Source organism: Pseudorasbora parva, chromosome 8, assembly GCF_024679245.1.
Source record: "Pseudorasbora parva isolate DD20220531a chromosome 8, ASM2467924v1, whole genome shotgun sequence".
Taxonomy (NCBI): Eukaryota; Metazoa; Chordata; class Actinopteri; order Cypriniformes; family Gobionidae; genus Pseudorasbora; species Pseudorasbora parva.
Window position 1 is genome coordinate 16,355,495 of NC_090179.1, and position 25,525 is coordinate 16,381,019.

Genomic DNA, 25,525 nt, shown 5'->3' on the forward strand with positions numbered 1-25,525 from the left:
ATAAAAGTAACTGTAATCAAAACAGATCTAACTTTCTAAAACTAACTGATGAACCTCTCAGTGAAGTGGCACAAACTGAAACTAATTCCCAGTTAGCACCACGCTAGATGTCGTTCAGCTATAGTTAGAGTCACAGGTTGTATACTTTTTGACTAGAGCTTGAGTAAATGAATGGTGCTTGCATAGGTTGCAACATCTCAGATGCTGAAGTAAAGGTTCACAGATGAAGTCTTATGTTTTCCCACTTCACATTGGTGTGGATTGAAACGTTTTCTCGCTGCGGTTTTGCAGGGAGAGATGGAATTGTCAAATTTCGCTGTCAGAACAGCTGTAGCAGCTAGACGAGCCGTCTGAAAATGTCACAAACACTCACAGCGGCCTCTTTTGTCCGCCTGCCGTCGTTCTCTCTGAGCTGGGTGTGGCTGTGAAACTGTAACATTCCTGCGTAACCCCACACCGCGCGACCATAGAGAAAAGACACAAAGAACGTGGATGAAATGATTGAATGGAAGGGGGATAAAGACGAGAGAAAGAGCTGTCTGAAAGAAACCTTTGAAAAGGGTTTTCGGGGAAGGTTTCTCTGGATCTGCCTGGGGTGACTGGACTGATTTAATTTGAGCAGTGAATGTGGATCAGGTGACGGCAGTGATTCCAGGGTCAGTGTGTCAGGCTATGAGACAGAGAAACACAAATTAAAGACCCCCTGTGGTGAAAATCAAGTTTTTAATGTTGTTTATATGTCTTTGTGGTGTTTTTAATATGCTTCTTGACAAACCATGTGCAAATTTATCAGTCAACAACATTGCTGATTATTGCTCTCCTTAAATCTGCAGTGTACTAAAGATGCAGATGCCTGTTTTTATATAAACCTGAGCTTCTAATGTCAGCTGCAGTGATGCAATGACTTTACTAATCAACGATTGGCTTCTTTATTTAGCAGGAGGGGCTTATTCCTCATATTGGGCATTGCACTTTCTCCCATTCATAAGTAATCAGAGTGCGACGCACTTCATATATATATAAAGTCTTTGCATGTATAATAAATGAAAAAGGGTGTAGAGTTACATTCAAGCTATTTTAGGCACTGAATTATTTTTACTTATTAGAATACCATGGTATTTCTAGAGTACATGACCAAAATCTTGATACATGTACCATATAATGTTATGTTGTTTTATATAATGTAATGTTTTTGTCCATCTACCATGGTAAAACCATATTTGTTTGTTTTTTGGACATGTTGAAAAAAAAAAAAAACATATTACATAGAAAAACCAAGGTAAATATCCCAAAAATAGCTGAACCTGGCTTTGGCATCACAGGAATACTTCACAAAATATATTCAAATAGAACATTATTTCACATAATTTTACTGTATTTTTGATCAAATAAATGCAGACTTTATGAGCAAAAACATGGTGTTGATACGGTGCATGTACAAATGGTAGTACCGTGGTACTTTTTGGTGTATTTTTTTGTCAGCGACAAAATCATCTTTCCGTTTAGAGTTAAAATTAGAAATTTATGGGGAACTACTTTAGTCCTGGAAAGAAAGCTAACAAATCTGAACGTTGAGTCAGGGTGCAAAAATGATAAAATGCCATTTAATGCTGTCTGTATGACTCGGGCTCAGTATTTCTGCCAATTTTTAAAGTTGCAACCACATTTTTAAAGGATACATAGTTATTTGTGTCTTGGTATGCCAAGGTAACCACAGTTTCCGCTAGAATACCATTAAAGTTATTGTTACTCCTGTAAAATAAATTAACATGTGTAACCAAGTTACCACAGTTTTAAAGCACGAACAATAACTGTAAACTTGGTGTAAACTATGGTTTTCAGGGGCACCGAGTGCAGTGATCTTATGTAAAATGAACGGCAGAAATATGCGCAAACACCGGTGGGAACTGTAATAATATTTTGGAGTTCTTCCCCAGTTATCCGCAGCGCAGTGCAGGTGTCCTCAAGGACGGTCCTTGCTTTCCCAACACAGCTGCGGGTTTTGTTGCAGGTGTGTGCGTTCGTGTCATTGAAATGCGCCTTTGCTGTGGCCTGCATGCTCTCCCTCATTAGACCCTTTCCAACAGGATTACCAGAGTGCCGAGTCTGCAGGTACTGTTATAAGTTAATTTCACCTGCTGTTTGGGAGCCATAATAGCTTATTGATTGGCTGACAGAGATGCACTGGGGCAGCGTAGAAGGACGTCCGATGAAGGAGGAGGTGGATAAGTTAATCGCAGTTAGACGTGGGTGAAGAGAATTCAATCAGACAACCCCCCAAGGCTTATAAGTACCGTGTAAATTTGTGTCCACCTCAGTGGATTGGACCTGACTGATATCCGAGCAGTTGCGAAGTAGCAGTTCTGAACAGGAAAGTGAGAGAGCACGAGGGAGAAAACCTGTTAGAGCTTGTGTAGCATGTTTAATTATGCTAGCTTGGAGGCAGTACAGTATGTAAACTCCTGTCATTGATTGTTAACCTTGCTTGAATAGACCTGAACATATGATACTTACTAATATTTCAGAAACAGACATACAGTAGCCCATTTAAAGTTAGCATGAAGCGATGTTGTGATAGTCTTTTTTTTCCCTAATCTGATGATATCTGAGTGAAATGGCTTCTTGAACAAGACAAAATGTTGTGCAGGAATTGATTTTGTCCAATGGGAATTGATTGGATTATTGTTGTTTGCTATGACTGCGATCATTAAGAGAACAGTTTATCTGTGCAATTTTTTTTTGTTTTAAATATTAAACTGGACCTATCCGATTGGAACGACTGCCACGCCCACATCGATACATCCAATCAGCAACTGATGCATAGAACCAAGTCCCACCCTGCATTAATAATTCATTAGACTTGAATGTAGTGTATGTCACAATAAGAAAGAAAAATCTGTCGCTACTTCTGTTTCATCGCGACTTTATGGCAATTTACTCAGATGGCTATAGTATCAGATGGCTATACACTACAGGTACATTTTTTTGAAATATTAAGGTTTTTAATGTTTTTGAAAGTAGTCTCTTAATCTCACTAATTTATTTGATCAAAAATACGGTAAAATAGGTAATGCTGTTAAATATCATTACAAAATATTTGAACTGGTTTCTGTTGTAATACATTTTAAAATAGAATTCATTAATTCGATGGCAAAGCTGCATTTTCAGCACCATTACTCCATTATTCATTGCCACATGATCCTTCAGAAATCCTTCTAAGATATATATATATATATATATATATATATATATATATATATATATATATATATATATATATATATATATATATATATATATATATATATATATATATATATATATATATGTATGGGATAATACATATATAATACATATATGTTATATGTATGGGATAATACATATATAATACATGTATGTTATATGTATGGGATGCTTTGTTGAGATTTATGCCTATTTTGACCAAATTCCAGGGTTTCATTTAGCTTAGTGGCCTAGAGTAACCTGAAATCTGCTGACTCTCGTTGGAAACTTGCTTCCGATAATCTCCACATCCTGCTTTCTCATCGACAGCTGGCCTGAGCATCAGTCTCTGTGCATTTAGATGTGTGTTTGTGTTTTCTCAGAGGAGCCGCGGCCCATTAGCTTGACCTGTCACACACACTTTACGCCTCCGTTACCTGGAAACTGCACATCTCGTTTTTTTATTTGCCCGCCCGGCACCGGGTGCCATTCATGGTGCATTTAGCACAGCCGTCTAGCACGGATCCCGATTCGCTCAGACCCGCTTGCCCTTTGACCTGTGTCATCGTGTGCATCCACATTATCCACTGACTTGGTGCGGGGGCGACTCTTCAGTAAACAGCATGTGCTCCTAAAGATTTGTTTGGGAAACCTTCCTTCCACCCGCGACGGTAAGTATTCTGGGATAGTTTGCGTCCCTTCCAGGCTGGCGCTTTCGTTCTGGTCTGGCAAATCTCACCCTGTCCGCACGGAAACGCTCCGTTGACATGGAGGCAAACAGTGGATGATGGCAGAAAGAAAAATGAGGTGAGATAGAGAGGTGAAACACGCAGACCTTGACCCTCCAGCAGTCGCGGCCCTCGATTGGTTATCGCTTATCTTATTGTGATGTCAGGGCCAATGAGAGAAATGACCCCTCTGTCACCGTCCGTGATCCTATAACCACCCCTGCCATTCCTTTTGACCGTCCCACCCAAACTCTTGCATACAATTTTTTTTTTTCTAAATCAACACACTGTCAGAGCATGTGGGATATTACCCAGAAACGGCTTGGCACACGGTTCAAAGGCGATCGCTGAAAGAAAACAAATAGGAGGAGGAAGATAAGAATAGCTGTGTGATGCAGATAGACGTGCGGTCAAAGATTTTGGGACAATAGTTTTTTTGTCCAACATTCCATAAAACGTTTCTGTAACTTTGGAAACGCAGTTTATTTAGTTGTTTGGAACTAAACATTATATTTGTTAAAACAATAGCTAACTGTACATTCAATTTTGATATTTGCACAATTACTGTTTATAAATGTATAGCCTATAAACATTTGATAATCTAATTCATCATTTATATTTTATATTCAATATCATATTATTATTGTTATTATTATTAATTATTATTATTCAAATATATGATATAGTATGCTCACATTTCAGGATCCAATAAAATCCTGAATCTATAATCTCTAATGATTATTCGCAATTAATCGTGATTTAATGTGATTAATCGATGAAACCGCATTAATATACAGCTCTGAAAAAAATTAAAAGACCACTTCACATTGAGAAATCAATGTTCATTTTTTTCAGAGCTGTAAATTAATGTGGTTTAATCGATTAATCACATTAAATCACGATTAATTGTGAATAATCGTTAGAGATTTATATATATATAAGCGCAGTCAAACCGATTAATCACTTTCAAATGTGATTAATCTGGAAATAATCGATATACACATACATGTATTGTTCAATTTAGATTTTTCATATATATATATATATATATATATATATATATATATATATATATATATATATATATATATATATATATATATATGTATGTATATACTTGGTAACAATTTACAATAATGTCCAATTAATGCATTAATTGCAAAAAATACAATTCTTCATTGTTTGTTAAATTCATTAAATACTATTAGGAGATTTGATTAGCACAATTGATTTAATTGAAACCTCATATAAGTGTTAACAAATATTGGATGAGTTGGGAAAACATTAGGAACATTATGCTAACCTTTACCTAAAGCTATACTCACATTTGTACACATCTGTGTATTTTAAACCGTAAAAACAGTACATTTTAATATTCCCACCACCAAAATGGAATGTTTGGAAAACATTTTTAGAACACCAATTTGTTAGAAGTAGTGAGAGAGACGGAGAGGGGGGGAAAAACTGAAAAGCTTGCTGTGCTTGCATGGAGAAGATAAGAAGACAGGTGGTTTGTAGTCTGATGAAAGAACGTCAGACAGCTGGCAACTCTCAGAACGGGTCGGTCTGTGTGTGCGTGTCGAAGAATGCGCGCGTTTGCGAGTGTGTTTGTGTGTCTGTCTGTATTTGGTAGTCTTTGTGGGTCTGCCAGCTGAGACGCATCCCATCCTCCGGGTCTCCCTGTCTTCCCTGGCGCACATCCAGCTAATGCCAGCACCCTCAGACGGTTTAATGTCTGACACCAGATCCACACGAAAGATCTCATGCTATGTGCTGATCCCACCATACAGACATGTTAAAGGGATAGTGCACACAAAAAAGATAATTCTCTCATCATTTACTCATCCTCGTCTCACAAACCGGCATGACTTTCTACTGAGAAGCATTTTTAAAATGTGTTTATAATTCGTACAATGTAAGTCAGTGGGGTCCAAAGCAACATCGGAATGAATTTTCACTTTCATTCAGTGCGGAAAAACACTTTCTTGTACACTTTCTAAATGTCCTTCAGAAGAAAGGAAGTTGTACAGGTTTCAAACGGCCCACCTGATCGCACGGGAAAACGTTACTATGTTAGGCGGTGGCGATTTCATATCATATGAATATTGATTGTATGAAAACATACGAATGAGATCGAATTAATTGGTGACTGATTTTCCAAAATGTGTCATGAGATTTTGTTGCAAAGGCTCAAGGGTGAGTAAAGGATTTTCATTTGTTGTGCAAACTGTCCCTTTAAGAGACGTTCAGAGCGATTGGCAGTGAGCAGAAGTTGTTCGTTTTTCAGTAATAGCCAGAGACATTTGGCTAATGTGAATATAAGAGGTGATTTTAGTTTCAAAGTGACATTTCGTGTCATTATTCTCTCACTTTCTCTGTGTCTGTGTGCTCAAGGCTGTTTGATAGTCACTCCAGTGATCTCCAAACACTGCCATTGTGACGATAGGGTGCTTTGTTTGACCAGAGGAGATGGCACAAATGGGGCACACGCTGTTATTTGCCGTTGGCAAATAAGTACAGTCCTGGGCAAGCACAGCATTGTGTAAGTACAGATCGAAGTGTGCTTCACATACCCTGACTAAAAAGCTTGAAAGTGCCAGGTCAATTTCAGGTTGCAGCCAAAAGTGTGCAAATAATAGATGTGCAGTTTAACTGTTACATACATAACTTCTTTTTAATGGTCTATTGGGCCATATGCTGGGAGACTTTGATGTCCAGATTTGCCCTCTAGCTCTGATGCTTCCTGAAATGGAGTGTGAAGACTCGTCCTGTGGGTTTTGATTTACTACATCAACATCAATGGTTTTGTCTTATTTCTCAGGGTGGTCTATTGGCTGTTGGACTTGGCTCTCTTTAGCCGTTCCCCTCTGTTCAGAAGTTCAAGGGAATAGACAGGACTTGTCTTTGACATTGACTGGGGTTTTTTGTGCCTATAGGGCTTGCTCACCTGTCCGTGCACTGCTTCTGATGTTTCCCAGGTGCATACTGCTGTCATCCATTTTTAACTGTTTCTAATAGTTTTAAATGAAAATGTATGACAAAAGTAGTGGAAGTTGTATTACATGTATGTTTTATTATAATAACATTCTAAAATGATTACATTTCATTTAACATAATGTTTTATTATTTAAATATAATAAATACTGAGTTTAATGTTTATATATATATATATATATATATATATATATATATATATATATATATATATATATATATATATATATATAATTATTATTATTATTTAATGCAAATTTTAAATCTTGAGGTTTCCGTTGAACATTATATATATACCTATTGTCGCTGGAAAACTCGTATCTCCATATTTCGTAATTTAACTTTTTTTTTTTTCCTTAAATCCTTACTATTGGTCACCCTTTTTGTCTGTCTGTGGATTTTGCTAATATTTAACCAATACAAGAATATTATTGGTTACAAGATGCTGCAAAAGACATGAGACGCAAGCGGAGCGGTTAAAACTGACATCGGAAAAAAACAATGGAAAAGAAGTGCAGTAGAATGGATAACACTTTCTGTGTGAACTCCACCCGCCTCTATATATAAAGCCTAATAATTTATGTATTTGAGAAGTCGAGAGAAGTGTCTTAGTCTAGCATTTGTTGTCGAGTCTTAGCCAGAACTGCCTTAAATAGCCTGTGCGAAGCTCTTAGTTTTTAATAACATTATATTTTGGCCAGATTACAAAAAAACCAAGCAGCCACATAGCTACAGCAAACTTTATAACCTGTATGATGATGAAAACTTAATGCGTTTGCCGTTCAAAAACCTTGTAAATCCATCGGAGCAACAAAATATTAATGTCAAAATATTATTAATGAACAAAATATTAATCATATTATTATAACACATGAAAGTGTCTGACCATAAAGACACAATATCAACTTTGACAAAGTGGTGTTTAAGTATTTTTAAAAAAATGCTGTTTCGTTCCCGGTTTTAGAGGTACGAGGTTTCCGTCCGACAGTGTCAATATATTCATCCCTTGTACTCAAGTGTGTGTAGCCCTGTAAGCATCCATGAGTGTCCGTGTCCATAATAAATGCTTTGATGAAGGTAATTGCTTGGACAGACAGTGATCACTGGATGGTGAGAATGAGTCCCGCAGAGTTCATCTCGAGGGAGTACATTAAAATTCCCCATCTTTAAGACCACCATTACACTCTTTCACAAGCCAGCGCACATTTTATGGCATCTTATCTGTCGTAGACAGATATTTGCGCGAGGATCCTGCTTTATTAATTTATTTCATTAGATGATAAGTTTTGATAAGGCGCCAGAGTTAACCGCCCTCGCGTAAATCAATGAGTCCTCACCGCTTGAGAAAAGTGGGTTTCAGTTCACTCTAGCGTACTAATGAATTGCATATCAGTGTGAAAACAAGAGGATTTGACTGGCGATTAGAGAGGAAGATTGGTTTCACTGTTCCAGCGCTCTGCACTCACAGCCGGCATATTGGTCTTTATCGGATAGCTGCTCTCTGCAAGGATATTTATTATTGCTTTTCACACAAACTCTCCAAACACTTACGCCACTGTCAGAGAATCTATGCATTTCATTTCATAAGGGGGTCAGATAAGCCTGTGGGTATAACCTTTTCTAGATTGCCTTTATTCTGCCAAGATAAATGCAATACAACAGCTGATAAATGCTAACTGTTTATTGCAAAAGATTGCTGTAATTCAGCTAATCCTGTATTAGCATAAATCACACGCAGTATGATCATGCTCTCTGCTCCATCTCTCACAGCACATTGTCTGTCAAATGTTGCCGTTATAGATCAAATTTTAGAAGCAGGTCATATGTAACTTAATGTGTTTATGGTTTAAATTCACTTTTGGTTGTGTTTACAACTCTTAAAATGTGTTTTAGGGTGCGTTCACACTTTAAACGAACTCCAGTGCGATTGCTCTCTTAGTGAGGCTCATTCGAATACGGCAGAACGCCATTCGAACCTTGATGCGCACCATATAAGCAGACAAAGACCAAACCTTTCAGTGGGTCTTGATCTACCTCCAAACAAACTCTGGTGCAGATCGAATTGAATATGAACTCAACACAAAACCAAAATCATCTAAACAACCCAAAAACAAAATGCGATTTTAAAAGATGCAACCCTAAAAATGACGTTTTTTCACGTCATAGCCAAGATGTTTCCCATCACAGATCAGTACAGGTATCAGAACTGCGTCTTCTCACTTCAGATCTTAGAAATTAAATTTGTTTTAGATTTTAATGTAAAAATTTAGTCCAGCACAACAGCATTGTTTTGGATTTTCAGTTAGTTTCGGCCCAAAATCTACTTCGTAAAAGCTTTTTTTGTGTTTTGTATCTTTAGGTTCAGAGGTAAAGGTTACAGTGTGAACGCTAAGCGAACCAGGACTAAATTTATCATTTGTGACCCTAGACCACAAACCAAAATACATTGTATGGCTCAAAATCTTTTTATAAACCTAAAATCATTAGGATATTAAGTAAAGATCATGTTCCATGAATATATTTTGTACATTTCCTACCGTAAATGTATCAAAAATGTATTATCAGTAGTAATATACATTGCTAAAGACTTTATTTGGACAACTTTAAAGGCAATTTTCTAAATATTTAGATTTTTCCTCAAATTCGTGTATCTCTGCCACAAATTGTCTTATATCCTAACAAACTATACATTAATGGGAAACTTATATATTCAGCTTGATCATGTGATGTATGAATCTCATTTTACCCTTATGGCTGGTTTTGTGGTCCAGGGTCACATTTTGTAGAACCGTACTACACACCCTCAGTATCATTGATTTGTTTCTTCTTTTTATTTAAGCCCCTCAGCTCTCACTTTTGTCTTTTTTGAATCTTCTATCTAAGGCATAAAGACTCGTAACAGAGGGCTCATAACAGAGGGCCAAATGTGTGCAGGACAGCGGAGTTGAAGAACTGAGCCCTTCTGTCCAGAGAAAGCATAACAGTACTTTGGTAGAATAGCTCAACATACACAAAAGAGCTACTGTTAGGGATTCATGTATGGCCCTTTTGCTCTGTTTTTATTCATCTGGAGTCGGAGATGACACTGTTATGAAATATTAAGGGCTTTCATCCAGCAGTTTCGATTTCCCAGCCCTTGGGGAATTGAGTACTTAAAGCCAACTTTGTTCTGGGAAGAGGTATTTCAGCCCTCAGACTCAAGTTGTTTCAGCTGTCTGCTTGTTTTAGCAGATCATCTCTTGGTCATCTTGTCTTTATGCTATGGAGAGCAGATGTCAGTGGGAGCTTCCTATTGGAGGATGCGAAGCGGATTGATTTGTGTTTGTAGTTTACACTGTCACCAAAGTTTCCAGTCTAAGTTGAACTAAGTGAAGTGTCTTTTTTGCAAGATGACCTGATCTCTGTTATTTAATATGTTATTTGATATATAATACAATACAGAATTAGAATGTTTAATACTATTATTAATTTATTTATATTGTTCATATTGCAAATGTTAATTCACCTTACTTGAAGTATGTATGTATAAAATATTATAGAAAAATAAATGCAGCAAAAGTAAAGATTAAAAAATGATATATTTTGATATATTTTGATATGATATAAAACATGATAAATGATAAAAATACTTAAAAGTGTTTTAAATATGTATAAAATATTAAGGAAAAATAAATGCAGCAAAAGTAAAGATTAAAAAATGATATATTTTGATATATTTTGATAAGATATAAAACATGATAAATGATAAAAATACTTAAAAGTGTTTTAAATATGTATAAAATATTATAGAAAAATAAATGCAGCAAAAGTAAATATTAAAAAAGTGATCTAAAAGTATTGTTTAGTTTTTTAAAAAAAATCAGTAGAGGACCTATTTAAAAAAATAAATAAATAAGTAAAAAGTAAAAATACTTAAAAAGTATTTTAAATATTATTATTCATGTCACTTTACACTTTTGCATTTTTTTTTCGCCATAGTTGTTAAAGTGTTGAGAGCAATCATATGCATATTTTATTATTTAATTCCAAGTAAAATGGTAAAATGAATGAATGACGACTTGTGTGTGTGTTTGGGCTTTAAGTTCACATTAGCAAAATTTTGCTAGGAAAAAGGTCAATTGTCTATTGCCTAGCGATGTATGAAGCAGAACTCACACACTTGAACCAGTTGTGAAATTCACATGGAGAAATCCTGCGCTCTCACATGAAAATTAGTATTGAAGTGACTGGATTGTGTGTGTGGGAAAATATGCTGAACTAAGTAAATGTGACTGCACCTTTAAATGGCAACAGACAATATTTAGCATTCATGAATTGAAAACAATTCTATGACAATTGATCATGAGCGTCAAATGCCAAAAATGTGATTATGGTGACAGCCCTAATTGCAGAGAATCTGATATCAAAAACCAACGGCCTATCGTTACTCCCAGCCCAACGTGCAAGGCAATAAATCCATAGAATAACTTCCAGGCCAAGTCTACAGCCGTAATCCTCAGCCTGTTAATACCTTGAAGCGACAAGACCTGAGCCAGGAGGCAGCAAATGGGCATTTTTAAACACAAACAGGCTTTTGTTTAAGAGTCGCTCGTTTGTTTCACAGTGCCGTTTGTTCCAACAGCTCTGCTATCTGCGCTGACCGCTCCCTCGGTGAGGATCTGTTGAAGCAGCGGTTTGTGTTAGCACCTGATTTATCAGTGTGAGGCGAGATAAGAGCGCTCCATCACTCTGCTGCTTAATCCCTTCCAGTGGCAGTGGATGAGGAATTAGCACGAACCCACAGAGGTGTCGTCTAATCGCTGCTGTGGGAGCGCCGGTCTGACAACTGCTGCCTGCTCGGGAAACAAGGAACCATTGTGGCTCCTGTCTATTCCACCAGTTGTGCCCATTGTGATAGACAGTCAGAGTCCGAAGGACTTAACTGGAAGAAGATACGACGATTGAACCGCAACAGATCTGGAACAGAGGGTCCGTTCTGTAACGAAGCACCTCGGAGCATGATCCAATGAGTTATTGCTTCTTCAGCGAGATCACCGTATTCACCCGAAATAGTGTGACTTTATTTCCCCATTGAACATCGAAGTTAAACTCAACTCAGTTTTTACTGGTGTAATGTACTTTCTTTTGACCATTGTTTGAAATGTTTGATTGCAAGCAGGCCTGTCATGATTATTAAATATTCCTCTGATTGCTGTTATTTGATATAATATTTGATAAAAGTCACATTTTGCTTACAATTTCAATGAATACAACAATGGAACAAATGCATTTATACATCAATCATGTTTTTAATTATATTGTAGGATTTATAATATTGTAAGTAATCATTTTGATGTACAATATTTAAGATAATCACAATTATTATGCACTTTAAAGTCCCATTTTGCCATCAAAAGTTTAAGTTTTAAGTTATCCACAGAGTTTTTTATATTATGCATTTGGTATCATAAACAAACAATGAATGAATAATACTTTTACATCATGTTTTAATCTCTACTTTTGCTATTATTAGTCTATGATATTTTACACATACATACTTCAAGTTGGGTGAATTAATATAAATGTATTAATAATGGTATCAAACAATCTTGTACAAACAAAATTCTTTATTAAAATTATATATATATATAGTTGTTTTTTTTGTTTTGTTTTTTACCATTCGACACTGATCCTGAGAAGCTGTATCTTGGTCAGCAGTAAGCTAAACAGACTCTTCTGCTAGATCTTCCTCTCTCATGCTCTGCAAACTGTCTGGAGACGTGTTTGCGGACCAAAGTGAGATGGATTAGACCCGTGGGGAAATCTTTCAGCTGAAGCTGCGTGTGTGTGTGTTAACGTTAGTGTGAATGTAGCTCCCTAAACCGTGGCCGGTTTCCAGAGCCTGACTCGAACCCCTCTGGGAGTGAAGTATCCATCATGCAATGCTACAATCTCTCCACACTGCTGACGGCACCTCTCTGTGATTGGCCCACAGACATTGTTATGTTTCCTCTGTGTATATGCCTAAGTCAAAAATCAACTGCAAGCTAGCTTATTCATTGTTAGTGCTGACACATGCTGATGGAAACTCCTAACTTAGTTACAGTACCAGATACTCAGTTTAAATTCAACAATGGATCTTTCCTGTGGATTGTTAATATTAATATTTGTTCATTTTAGTTAATGCATTTTTGGATCATTTTGCAAAAAGATTTGGTTGTCTCAAGTAAAAAATAAAATACATCAAAATAATAATTATCATATGAATAAATTCCTCCCACACCAGTTCTAATAGATACATTAAATCATATACATCCTCTGTAACTACACCTCAAACAGCATTTGAACATCCAAACGGTGCTATGGATTAACAACAGGGAAACACGCCCTTACCAAAACACTTTTTATACTAGCTTGAGAAACCTTGAGGCACATTACGGCACATTTAGCTCATAATTACGCTCCCGAGATAAAGGCATCTGCCTGCTGTCTGGAACATTAGATGATGTGCTGCAATTTTGATTAATTTAAGAGCTCACGGTGCTTTCATACCTCTGTGATTACTGACACATTTGAGATAAATGTAACTCTGACGGCGTAACCTTCACCTCTAATTTCATTGTGTTTGTCTTTGGTCCTTTCTTAAGAGCGCTTAGAGTCCATGTTCATATTCCATTAGCGAACCCCGGCAAATCTGGTAGTCTATTTGTCTGAGGATCACCTAGCAACACTAGTGTGTCAGTGTTCGTTTGATGACCATAAACACATCAAACCAGTTCGATTTTTGGCATGGTATTAAGTTGTTCTTTAGTTAATTGGCAGTATTATTTTTATTTGTGTAAATGAAGGCATGAAATACAATGTGAATCGTATGTATCGTATATTAGATCCACCAACATGAACTAACAATGAACTAATTTTTACAACATATATTAATCTAGGTTAAAGGTAATTGCATTCTATATTCATTCAAATATATTCATTCATACTACATTTATAATTGTACAAAAGCTCCGTCCCTCAAATTGTATTGGTTGAGCGACTCCCTTTATGAATGAATCATTGAATCATTCAGTAATTGATCAATGAATCAAGTGATTCTCTTAATGACAATTAAAATCAGTGAATCATTCACTTGAAATAATTCTTTATCAAATCAAATGAGAATTTGGTTAAAAAACACTGATTCATTCATGAATGAAACAAGTGACTGTGTGTTTGTAATCGAGTCAGTGAATCATCCTCTCAAAATGATTTGTTCAAAAACACTGATTGGATTCAATGAGTGCGAAAGGTTGACATGCAGCAGCTAAATCTCGAACCTGTGGAGAATCACCTGTTTTAAACAGAGGAGAGTCTGCTGGCGAAAAAGAGAATGTGACAGAGCTCGTAATAAAACAAGAATCAACATTGGCTTGTCTTTTCAGAGATGGTGACAACATGTGACCACATTTGAAATGTTTTAAAAGTGACAGAGACGGCGTTTCTGTTACTCTACAGGCGAGTAAGTAATTTTATTGAACAGAAATGTAGTTCTCTAGAAGAGTTGATTATAAAGCATTATCTCTTATGAAGGCTCATTTTATTGCGTTTGTTGTAGAGCTTTGCTGGAATTAATTTGCAAGGAAGTACTGTGTCTATTAAAGCTACAGTAACATATTTAGCTAGTCAGCTTGAGATCCTTTCCATCTAAACTGGTTATATCTCTTAAGCCTAGTAGTGAATGTTTTATGAGCAGTATGTAAAAGAATAATTTACCTCACACTTTCTCTTCGACTATGGCTTATGTTGTGGTCTTTCAATAACACAAATCGCGCATTTTAATTCGATTTAAACACGGCTTTAAAAGGCATTGTGATTTTTACTCTCTTGGTTTTTGTGTGGTCCCGCAGCTTTCAGTGAGCCACTTCCCTACCCAAGTGTTATCCATCAGCTAGAGAGTTTGCATCTCTCAATCTTCTCGTTTCTTACTCCCTGACCTCTCACCTCAACACTTTTGACCCCTCCCGTCTCTGTTTATAAACTATATACAATCTGACAAGCCTAAAAGGGGTGTGCTCCTCACTTTTATACTGTTTGTAGCACTTTGACAGGGGAGTGTGAGAGACACTGAAGGATTTAGGGTAATTGTCCCCCCATCCACATGGGACTCCCTAATTTAGTCTTGGGCGACCTTTGACCCGGCAGCTAAGTCTGTTTTCTGTCCTTTGGCTCGACTGAAATGGGGCTAAGGAGGGTATGGAGTTCATATTTATTTATGTAGTGTGTCCGCAGGTTTGTGTGTGTCCCAGACATGGATTATCGATCAGGAGGATCGTTTCTGGTGGAATTCTTTTCATGGGAGGGTGTAGAAGAATGTGTCACGGGGGTGATGTTATTTAAGGGTGTTAAGTCGTACTTGTGTGGGAGATGTCCAGCCCGATTTGTGTTCAGTTATCCTACCGGTCTTTGTATATGTCGGAGGAATGTGTGTCCTGTCCATTTACAAATTCTCAGGCAATGTCTCATTTGTTTCATAGTGCTCAGTGGTCTTAATTACCATGTAATGCAATTAACTTTTGAGGTGATGACCCCAATTAAGAGTTTGCACATTCTAACAATCTCAAGCAATAGTGGATAGTTACATTGCAATGCAGCAATTTTGGTTTCTCTTCGTTTTCCCAGGGAGCATTTGGGCTCAATACAGGTCAGAGGCCAGATGGATTAATCTGAAAGCCATGGTATTGTTAACCAAATTCTAATTAATCTCCCTTTTCTATTGCTGAGCATAGGGAAAAAAACAACAACGCCCAGACCACAAAGCATCATGGGATATAGCTGCATTTCAGTGTTGAATTTGATATTCTAGTTCTGGATGGATGACGTAGCTCTTCTGTTTTGTGCTTAAAAACACAAAAAATAAATTAAATTTGTTTTATTTAAATGTGATGATCGTAATAATAATAATAATAATAATAATAATAATAATAATAATAATAATAATAAAAACAATTATTTGAAGTATTTAAACCATTTTTTAAATATAAGTAAAAGTAAAATATATTTCATAAATGTATTAAATTATATTATAACATATTTTGCCTACTATTTTGACCTGGGGTTGCATTTCTTAAATTTCTGCTACTTTTAATAAAATAAATAATGTAGCACGCACGCACGCACGGACGCACGCACACACACACACACACATATTATATCTCATACCATCTCACATGATTTAAAAAAAAAAAAAAAAAATATATATATATATATATATATATATATATAAAATATATTAAAAAAGTCAGTGTGAGATGGTGCATCTAAACCTTCTCAGTTTGCATGTCTTGGATGCATGTCTGTCTGTGTTCAGACTGGAATCTTCATACTGGAATCAGAAAAAAATATTTTTTTCCTTCTGTATTATGAGGTGTTTTTTGTACCATGACCGTTTTAAACAAAAGAATCACTGTACAAAACCCATGTCTCTCTGATTGTGCCAGACATATTTCAGTCTCAGCTGTCTTTGTCTCCAGCGATAGCTTGTCGTTTTCTTTGTAATAATGACCGTGGACACACAATTTGATCTGTGTGTGTTTGACAATGCTTGCCAATTCAGGTGGGGCTGAAAACACCTAACCCTTTGTAAAACACACACACACACACACACACACACACACACACACACACACACACACACACACACACACACACACACACACACACACACACACACACACACACACACACACACACACACACGCTGACAGGGAGGGTATTCAGAAGTAATTTTCAGCAGAAGTAGGATGAGAAGCCCTGCTGATGAGGCCTGTTGGTATTGTTCTCCAGCAGCCATTCATTTCTAATCATCCACTTGCAGTTGTGTCTTATCTCTTTTTGTTTCCATGTCCTGTTGCTTTAAGCACCTTTTTTCACGCTGTTTTGATTCAGACTCTTTTATTGTGGCGTTTTGTCTGTACAATGGCCTTGGGAAAGCAAGACAAAACGAAGAAAAGATGTAAGTGTGCCTGTGCGCTTTGTGATGAATACAAAAATTGCAAAGATGCTTTGAGAACAAACTGTGTCTAGGCTGCTTTTAATTAATGGCAAGCATTGCTTTAGTCTGAGTTGAAACTAGGATGTTTGCTTAAAGTTATTTTTGCCCCGTTTGTCCCTTCTATCATTGCATGGCTGAAACTAATACGGCTAGCCCACACACAGTTCTCAAACAGCTCTGTGGCATCCTTCATTAACGTAAACAGCCAGTAGACAGTTGATATTTCCAGCAAATGGCCGCCCATCCTGCCATCGTGCTCTATCTCACACTCTTTCTTTGCTGCCAGACCCCTTCTATCTCTTCCTGTCTGTTTCCCCTGCCAGCTTTTACACATCTGTCCCTGAGATGAGGGGCTGTTGACTTGCTCAAGTAACAGATTTATGTCGTGTTTAAGTTTGGCAGAGTTGACACCGCTCCTTTTGACAGGAGCCAGCAGTGAGCTGTGAAAGCATTTTACACATGGCACTCAGCTTGCTGACTGCTCTTCATATAAAGCCCTTTCTTCCCAACATCACGTGAAATTCCATTGATTTTTGTTATTTATTTAATTTTTATTTTTTCCACCACTGGCCACTAACCTGCATGGCTAATGTAATATTTGTTTTACATATAATAGCTTAATTAATTGCTATATATTCAGTATGTACATGTGAAATATTTTTCTTTTTTATTGTTTTATGTAATATATTTACTTATCTTTCACAATGTTACACCATTTTTTTTTTAACACTTTATTCATTACTTTCTATAGAGGGCAACAGTCAGGTTCTGGAAGTAAAAATGATTTTATCCATAGGGAAATGGATTTTCGAACATATATACTTCTAAAGACAGCCTTAATATGAGCTACAAGGTCGTTAATCGATAATATTTACTTCTGTTGAAGCCATTAGCCAGCATTATTTCAACTTAGTTTTAAACTATACAGTGGATATGGAAAAGTATTCAGACCCTCTTAAATTTTTCACTTTTTGTTATATTGCAGCCTTTGTTGTATCATTTGAGTTAAAACAATTCTCCTTAATGTACACACAGCACCCCATATTGACAGAAAAACAGATTTTTTGACATTTTTTCTGATTTATTAACAAATAAAAACTGAAATATCCCGTGGTCCTAAGTATTCAAACCCTTTGCTCAGTATTTATAGAATCACCCTTTTGATCTAATACAGCCATTAGTCTTTTTTGGAAAGATGCAACAAGTTTTTCACACCTGGATTTGGGGATCCTATGCCATTCCTCCTTGCAGATCCTCTCCAGTTCTGTCAGGTTGGATGGTAAATGTTGGTGGACAGCCATTTTCAGGTCTCTCCACAGATGCTCAATTGTGTTTTAGCCATTCAAGAACAGTCACAGAGTTGTTGTGAAGCCATTCCTTTGTTATTTTAGCTGTGTGCTTAGGGTCATTGTCTTGTTGGAAGGTGAACCTTCGGTCCAGTCTGAGGTCTTGAGCACTCTGGAGAAGGTTTCCGTCCAGGATATTCCTGTACTTGGCCGCATTCATCTTTCCCTCGATTGCAATCAGTCATCCTATCCCTGCAGCTGAAAAACACCCCCACATCATGATGCTGCCACCACCATGCTTCACTGTTAGGACTGTATTAGACAGGTGATGAGCAGTGCCTGGTTTTCTCCACACATACCGCTTAGAATTAAGGCCAAAAAGTTCTATCTTGGTCTCATCAGACCAGAGAATCTTATTTCTCATCATCTTGGAGTCCTTCAGGTGTTTTTTTTTTAGCAAACTTTTATGAGTCTTGCACTGAGGAGAGGCTTCCGTCGGGCCACTCTGCCATAAAGCCCCGACTGGTGGAAGGCTCTAGTGATGGTTGACTTTCTACAACTTTCTCCCATCTCCCGACTGCATCTCTGGAGCTCAGCCACAGTGATCTTTGGGTTCAGTGAACTCTCCTGATAGCTCAGTTTGCCTGGACGGCCAGCTCTAAGAAAAGGGTTATGGTCATACCAAACGCCTTCTATTTAAGGATTATGGAGGCCACTGTGCTCTCAGGAACCTTAAGTACAGCAGAATCTTTTTTGTAACCTTGGCCAGATCTGTGCCGTGCCACAATTCTGTCTCTGAGCTCTTCAGGCAGTTCCTTTGACCTCATGATTCTCATTTGCTGTGACATGCACAGTGAGCTGTAAGGTCTTATATAGACAGGTGTGTGGCTTTCCTAATCAAGTCCAATCAGTATAATCAAACACAGCTGGACTCAAATGAAGGTGTAGAACCATCTCAAGGATGATCAGAAGAAATGGATAGCAAATGAGTTAAATATATGAGTGTCACAGCAAAGGGTCTGAATACTTAGGGCCATGTGATAATTCTGTTTTTCTGTCAATATGGGGTGCTGTGTGTACATTATTGAGAAAAAACAATGAACTTAAATGATTTTAGCAAATGGCTGCAATATAACGAGTGAAAAATATAAGAGGGTCTGAATACTTTCCATACCTACTGTATGTGAAAAACTACATTACATAATTACGGTACACATCCATAATTCTTTACAGAAAAAATATGTATATATTTTTATATACTCTATAAGCTTCCCCCAGCTATAGCCCCGCTGCGCTAAGCTATAGAGATCCGTTGGCGTGTTTTGTTCGTTTTGACTTTTTTGTAAAGCATCATGGGTAATGTTGTCCATACACTCTCAAAATACTTCTGTATTTTAATAAATATGCATATTTTTTAATTAACTAAAAATATATTGTTATACAGCTCTGGAAAAAATTAAGAGAGACAAGAGTAACCAACTCTACTTTTTTTATTTTTATATTTGATTATGCTGTTCACAACACTTTATAGGATTGCAGGTCTTTCCCCTCCCTGCTGAACCTTTTTTTTCCATCCAATTTTCTCAAACTTTTTTGCTTCAAAATAAAGTTTGTAGTGTTGCATCTGATTGGCTTGGTCCATAGCTTATAACACTATAGCACATACTTTTTTTGAAAACCTTTTTGGAGAAATGAATGGACAAAATACTTCCGGAACCAAAAAGTGGACGGGCAGTGATGCATTCTATCAGTGCCAAACACTAGTGTCCTATTGGCAGGATTCTTAGGCTAAAAATCGCCCATCCCCATTCAGTTTCTCCTCCAAATCCTTGCGCTCGTGTTAGCATCCACACCTGCCAAATGCTTCTCGCGGTCCAGATGCACCTCCTTCATCATGCCAAGATTTAGAAGACTTCACATGGCATTAGACTAGACCCTTAACGGTTTAACGAGAGGGCTATTAATAAAAGCCTGTTTACAAATGCACAAATGGCTCACGGAAGAGCCTGAACTCAACAGGGACAGTTATGTGGGACACTGGAGGATTCTTATAGAAATCCGTGCTGAAAGTTAGGCGCGCTGATGGATTGCATTGGTAGATGTTTGGTACGCCTGCACGTCCCCGGACCTCTTGGCCCGCATTTACCTATATAGAAAATAACCTCCTTTTAAGAGTGACCCTGTCACCATGTGCCCACAAGGGCTCCTTTCAAAGCCGTTTAACAGTGACTGATGTCCTCAGCCAAATCCATGCAAGCACATGGACATTTTTCTGATATGTTAAGCATTTGATTTAGCAGTTTGTCATCCCAAGTGACGTTTATGCTTGTAAAGCATGCTGATTTCTTCTCTGCCAATACAGATTTCAGCAGACTTATTTCCTAACGCAACATGGGAAATCAAACAAACTACCTGAGCCAATCCGGAGGAATAATTCAAAGGATGAAATGAGAATTCCGATGACAGTAATTTACTGCTGCTGCTATTCTCATCTCATATGATTAGTCCCAGAGTTTCTATAAACAAATCCTCCGCGTCTACACATATCAATTATGTTATTTTGTTGTTGTTGTGCATGTGACCTAGTTGGACCAGTGACGCTTGATCATTTCAGCCCGTTTGTTGCCTGGGGATCCAGTAGCCTCCTGTGGGGTTCAGCAGACATGGAGTCATGGCCCAGATCCTGGTCTTTAAGGCCAGCGAGAGAAATATGGCATCTGTCATTAGTGTTTCTAGCTAAGGACACAAAACAGCCGCTGAGGAGCTCTGACAGACACAGAACAGCTGTGAATGTCATCACAACAGTGCTTGTGTCTGTCCGTGTGTGTGTGTGTGTGTGTGTGTGTTTGAATCTGTTCTCAGTATTGGCTATGCTGGTACACTGGGGCCCTGTTGTCTTGTTAGAGGGCTGTTGAAGGGTGTTATGTCAAATAAAGGCAGTACACACAAGTGGCCACAGTGCTGGCTAGCTGAACTTAACCGGGAAGATGCAACCTGGTTGTGTGGAACTGTAAAAGTGGCATTTAAAGGAAAACATGTTCCATGGTATTCAACAGTAAAACTGTGGTAACTTGGTATTAGTCACTTCTGAATCAACAAAAGCAATACAAAGTGACGGAATGTGTGTAACACTGTCTGAAGGAGATCTGTGAGAGAAAACCACTGTAACCACTGTAAATGATGGGTAAGAATTGTATGTATTATGGGTAATGACCTATGGAAGGTTTTATTTTTTTATATATTAGACCAGGATACTGATTTATTGCAGCGTTGGTATGAAGCAGTTATTTATACACTATTGTTCAAAAGTATTTCTAGTCTCTTATGACTGCATTTATTTGATATTGTGAAATATCATTTCTATTGTAATATATTTTAAAATGTGATCAAAGCTGAATTTTCAGCATCATTACTTCAGTCTTCAGTGTCTCATGATCCTTTAGAAATCATTCTAATATGCTGATTTATTATCAATTTTGCATTTATTTAGAATTTATTAGTATTTATTTGAAATATAAAACATGTTTTTTTTCTACTTTTTGCTACATTTCTCAGACTGCAAATAGTACATTAAAATTATTTGTCTTTAAAAAAATAATCCAGTAAACAATATCTAAAATCCTTATTACATAGATTTATTTGCATAAAATATTAATACTTGTTTTTGTCATAGATTTACATAGATTTTTCATAGATTGTTTTTATTTTATACCTAAAACAAGCAAAACACTAAAATAAAAAACTAAAATAAAAAAACAGCCAGTGCAGTAAGGGAATTTTCACTTTCTTTTTGAGATTTTGTGAGATCCTATGCATTGTTGCTTGAGTATTTGTCAAATTGTCTAATTAAAATCATATTTTGTAGTGCAGGATATGTATCATTTTACTTTTAAGGATCCTAGGCTAAAGATCTCCAAGTCAGAAAACGCGAAATGCTGTCATGTTGCCCTTCCTCTTGGGAAATGTTTCAGGGTACTGTGCCAAGATTCGTCTTTTTTTTTGCCTCTCTGTTTTTTGAAACGGAGCCACAGGCATTTAGCAGTCCAAATCAAGCCCAATCCCCATGTGACGTTTGGCATCTCTTCTGTTAGAGAACTCTGAAGAAAAACAAGCAGAAATTTACAGGGCAGCGACAACTGTGAAATCACGGGAGATGCAGCTGAACTGGTGGATCGGCAGGCGTCTGCGTCAGGACTTTGCTCTTAGAAATCCCTTTTACGTTTGTCTCCCATCCGTTCCCTGAGCTTGCGTAAGACCCGAGTCCTGTCATCCTCCCTTCCCCGTCTCTAAATCACACCTCCCACAATCTCGTTCTCTCCTCCAGCCTTTATTGAATTCTGTTCCTTCTCTTTTTCCCTCCCATCCTCCCCTTAAAATTCCTAAGCCCTTGACTTCCAGCAGGCCCCTTTGGCTCCAGCTGTGTTTTGCTGATTTCTAATTGATGACTATGGGCCTCTTGTTTTGTGCTGTCATCGGCCGGGGCTCTTTCAGAAGAAGTCCTCTCAGCGCTCAAGTGTTTTTGCTCCGGGTCTCCCCGCCTTCCGTTCTCGGACCACAATGCCCCTGCCATTACCCCTTCGCCACGCATGTCACCCCTCTGCTAGCTTTATTTAAGATCCGCTGCCCTCCTCTAAGTCCCTGAACCAGCGGAGGACAAGTGTATAAAGAGCAGAGAGGGTATTCATCCCACCTCTCAAGAAGATGAACGAGGAAAAGAGGGGAGAAGAAAAGTGGGCTTTCGTAAGACAATCACTCTCAGGCTGGCTGACATTTCGGACTTTTCTTAGCCCGAGCGAGACGTATAAACCGCTGCTAGTTCATCAGGGCTTTGTGTATGCGCCCGTACGGGCAGTGGAACGGTGCCAGCCAGAACACAACAAGGTTCGCTCTGTTCGTCCGTGTCCTCCGCCACTGGACGACTGCCCCGGACACTTTAACAAACAGCTAAATACAGCTGGATAATGCTCTTCTAATGTCCCCGACGATAAAAAGCGCCCTGGTTTCAACTCGATTCATGCCAGGTCTTGGCTCCACTTGGCCCTAGAGCTGCCATTACTTCACAGGTGCTGTTGAGGACTGAATGATTGGCCCTGGAAATTGAGGGCCGCTTCAGTGTTTTGGACTTTGGAGGTCTGAACACACTGTCCCTCTGTGATAAGTCCAAGACCGAGGCGTTCGCGAGGCACTAAAGCGATTGCGTAAATGGACAAGTTCATCACATTTTCCAATTATTTGTTAATGCGAGACTTACAGAGAAGTTTCACTAATGGAGACATTACTATTATTTATTGCTCAACAAACCCTCGCGTATTAAACTTTGGCTTGTACTGCAACTTTAAGCCTTTTGTACAATGGATATGAATCTTAAATCATGTGGCTTGTTGGGGAGAGGTATGCTGTTTCTATTTTGAGTCATCCGACTTATGATTTCTGTTTGGCAGACAATGTAACATGCAAAAATATCTCACAGGCTTGCATTGATGGAGGAATCTGAGCCATAGAGACCAAAATATTATAATAAAATATATTTTTAACTTTACTTATTTGTTTAAATTTTGTTTTTCATTTATTAAACACTGTGAATGATTGTGATTTTATATTTTTATACGTTTTTTTATAAGGATTAAGTGAAGGGGGGAATTAATTAAATAAATAAAAAAATGTTACTGTTTTAATAATAATATATATGTATGTATGTAAATATATATATATATATATATATATATATATATATATATATATATATATATATAAATAAAAAAATGTATCTTGCGTAAAAACTTAACAGTAACGCTTATTGGCAGATATCATTCTGAATAATTGTATCGGCAGATGAATTTAGTATCGGTTTATATACACTGTTTTTTGTTGTTGTTGTGAATTTATTAATTTATGTGTGCAAGTTAGTGAATCAGACTCAATTTATATGAACATGTATAGAAATATACCCAATAAATTACTACTCCTCTGGTAAGTCTTTAATGCTCCAACCACAGCTGAAAAAAAAGACTTCGGCGCTCTCTAATGACTATAATCATTCCCTCATTGGAGGATATTCATAGTTCTATTAACATTGCTTTCGTTGACCGTCGAGCTCACATGCCACAAGCCAGCGGCTTTCTCTTTATTAGAGCAGCGGCTGACGCTTTCATTTATCTTCCTCAGGAGTGTGGCCCCTCTGTTTACATGCCCTGTGTTCTTTTAATCTATTCTGCCCTTTGTTTGCGTCAGACCGGAGGAGGCAGCGAGTGAGATACGGAGGGAGCGGCTGGTTCTCTTGCGGTCCCCGCTGTTCCACTGTCCTGCGTCTGGAGCTCAGAACTGGCAGAGCTCATTATAGACTGATTCAAGGTCTGCCAACACAAACCCAGGGGGCCTGAAACAGCACTGTGTGCAGCACATACCCAGCAATCTCGTTTGCACACACACACACGGGGATCTAACACCTGCAGAACCTCTGTTGTGTACATGCACACAAAAGCCAGGGCCAGAAAAATGGCCGTAGTTAAGCGTGGCTCATCAGAGGCCCTCGCTGGGCGCCCGGTTTGCCGGCTCTACCTTCCTGCTGTAATGTTTTCCATATAAAAGCGAGCAGGAGGAGGGGGGGGGGGGCGATATGTGCCGGTGCCGAGGGTCCCACAGCAACGCATGAGGTCTAATCCCCTCATTAAGGACAGTCTGTGCACAGGCCCAGATGGTGGGCTGGCAGAGTGACAGCAAACACGGACGTATGCGCACGGACACATACATGCACACGCCTGCGCCATCCGTCACGGGTGCAGTTTGCTGGTATCTCCTGCGCGTTGTCACGTTGGACATTTCTGGATAATAACATCCACGCACCGTATGACTCGGGTGATGTACGGCTATCCCGTTTCGGGATGCTATCCCTCAAGCAGGTGCTGTCAAATAAAGAAATGTCGTTTTGAAAAATAGACATGCTGCCCCCAATCCCTGAAATTCGCTGACAAGGTTTCCGATGCATTTAATTCCGCTTTTGCCATACGTCTTTTGTGTCATGCTGCCTATCATTCCTTAACACACCGAGACCTTTTACAAGACACTGATGGACAATATTAGTAGCTCGCTCCTCTAGCTTATAGGATTATAAAGACAGGAAAGTGCTCTTGTTAAAGCGATTCATCGACTGCTGAGAAAGATAATCATGTAGCGGAGCATCAGAGCTTTTAAGATTGCACTTATCACTTCCTTTTCCTTCTACAGAACAGCAAAGGTCTCATCTGCATTTCCGTTGCATTTAATGTTGTTGAGCTACGTAT

General features: G+C 38.0%; 1 protein-coding gene across 5 annotated transcripts in view; it reads left to right on the plus strand.

Annotated features, from left to right (window-relative positions):
• The window catches only part of robo1 (roundabout, axon guidance receptor, homolog 1 (Drosophila)), a 368,894-nt gene that overhangs the window by 204,407 nt on the left and 138,962 nt on the right, over positions 1-25,525 (plus strand). The gene's annotated exons all lie outside the window — the stretch shown is intronic.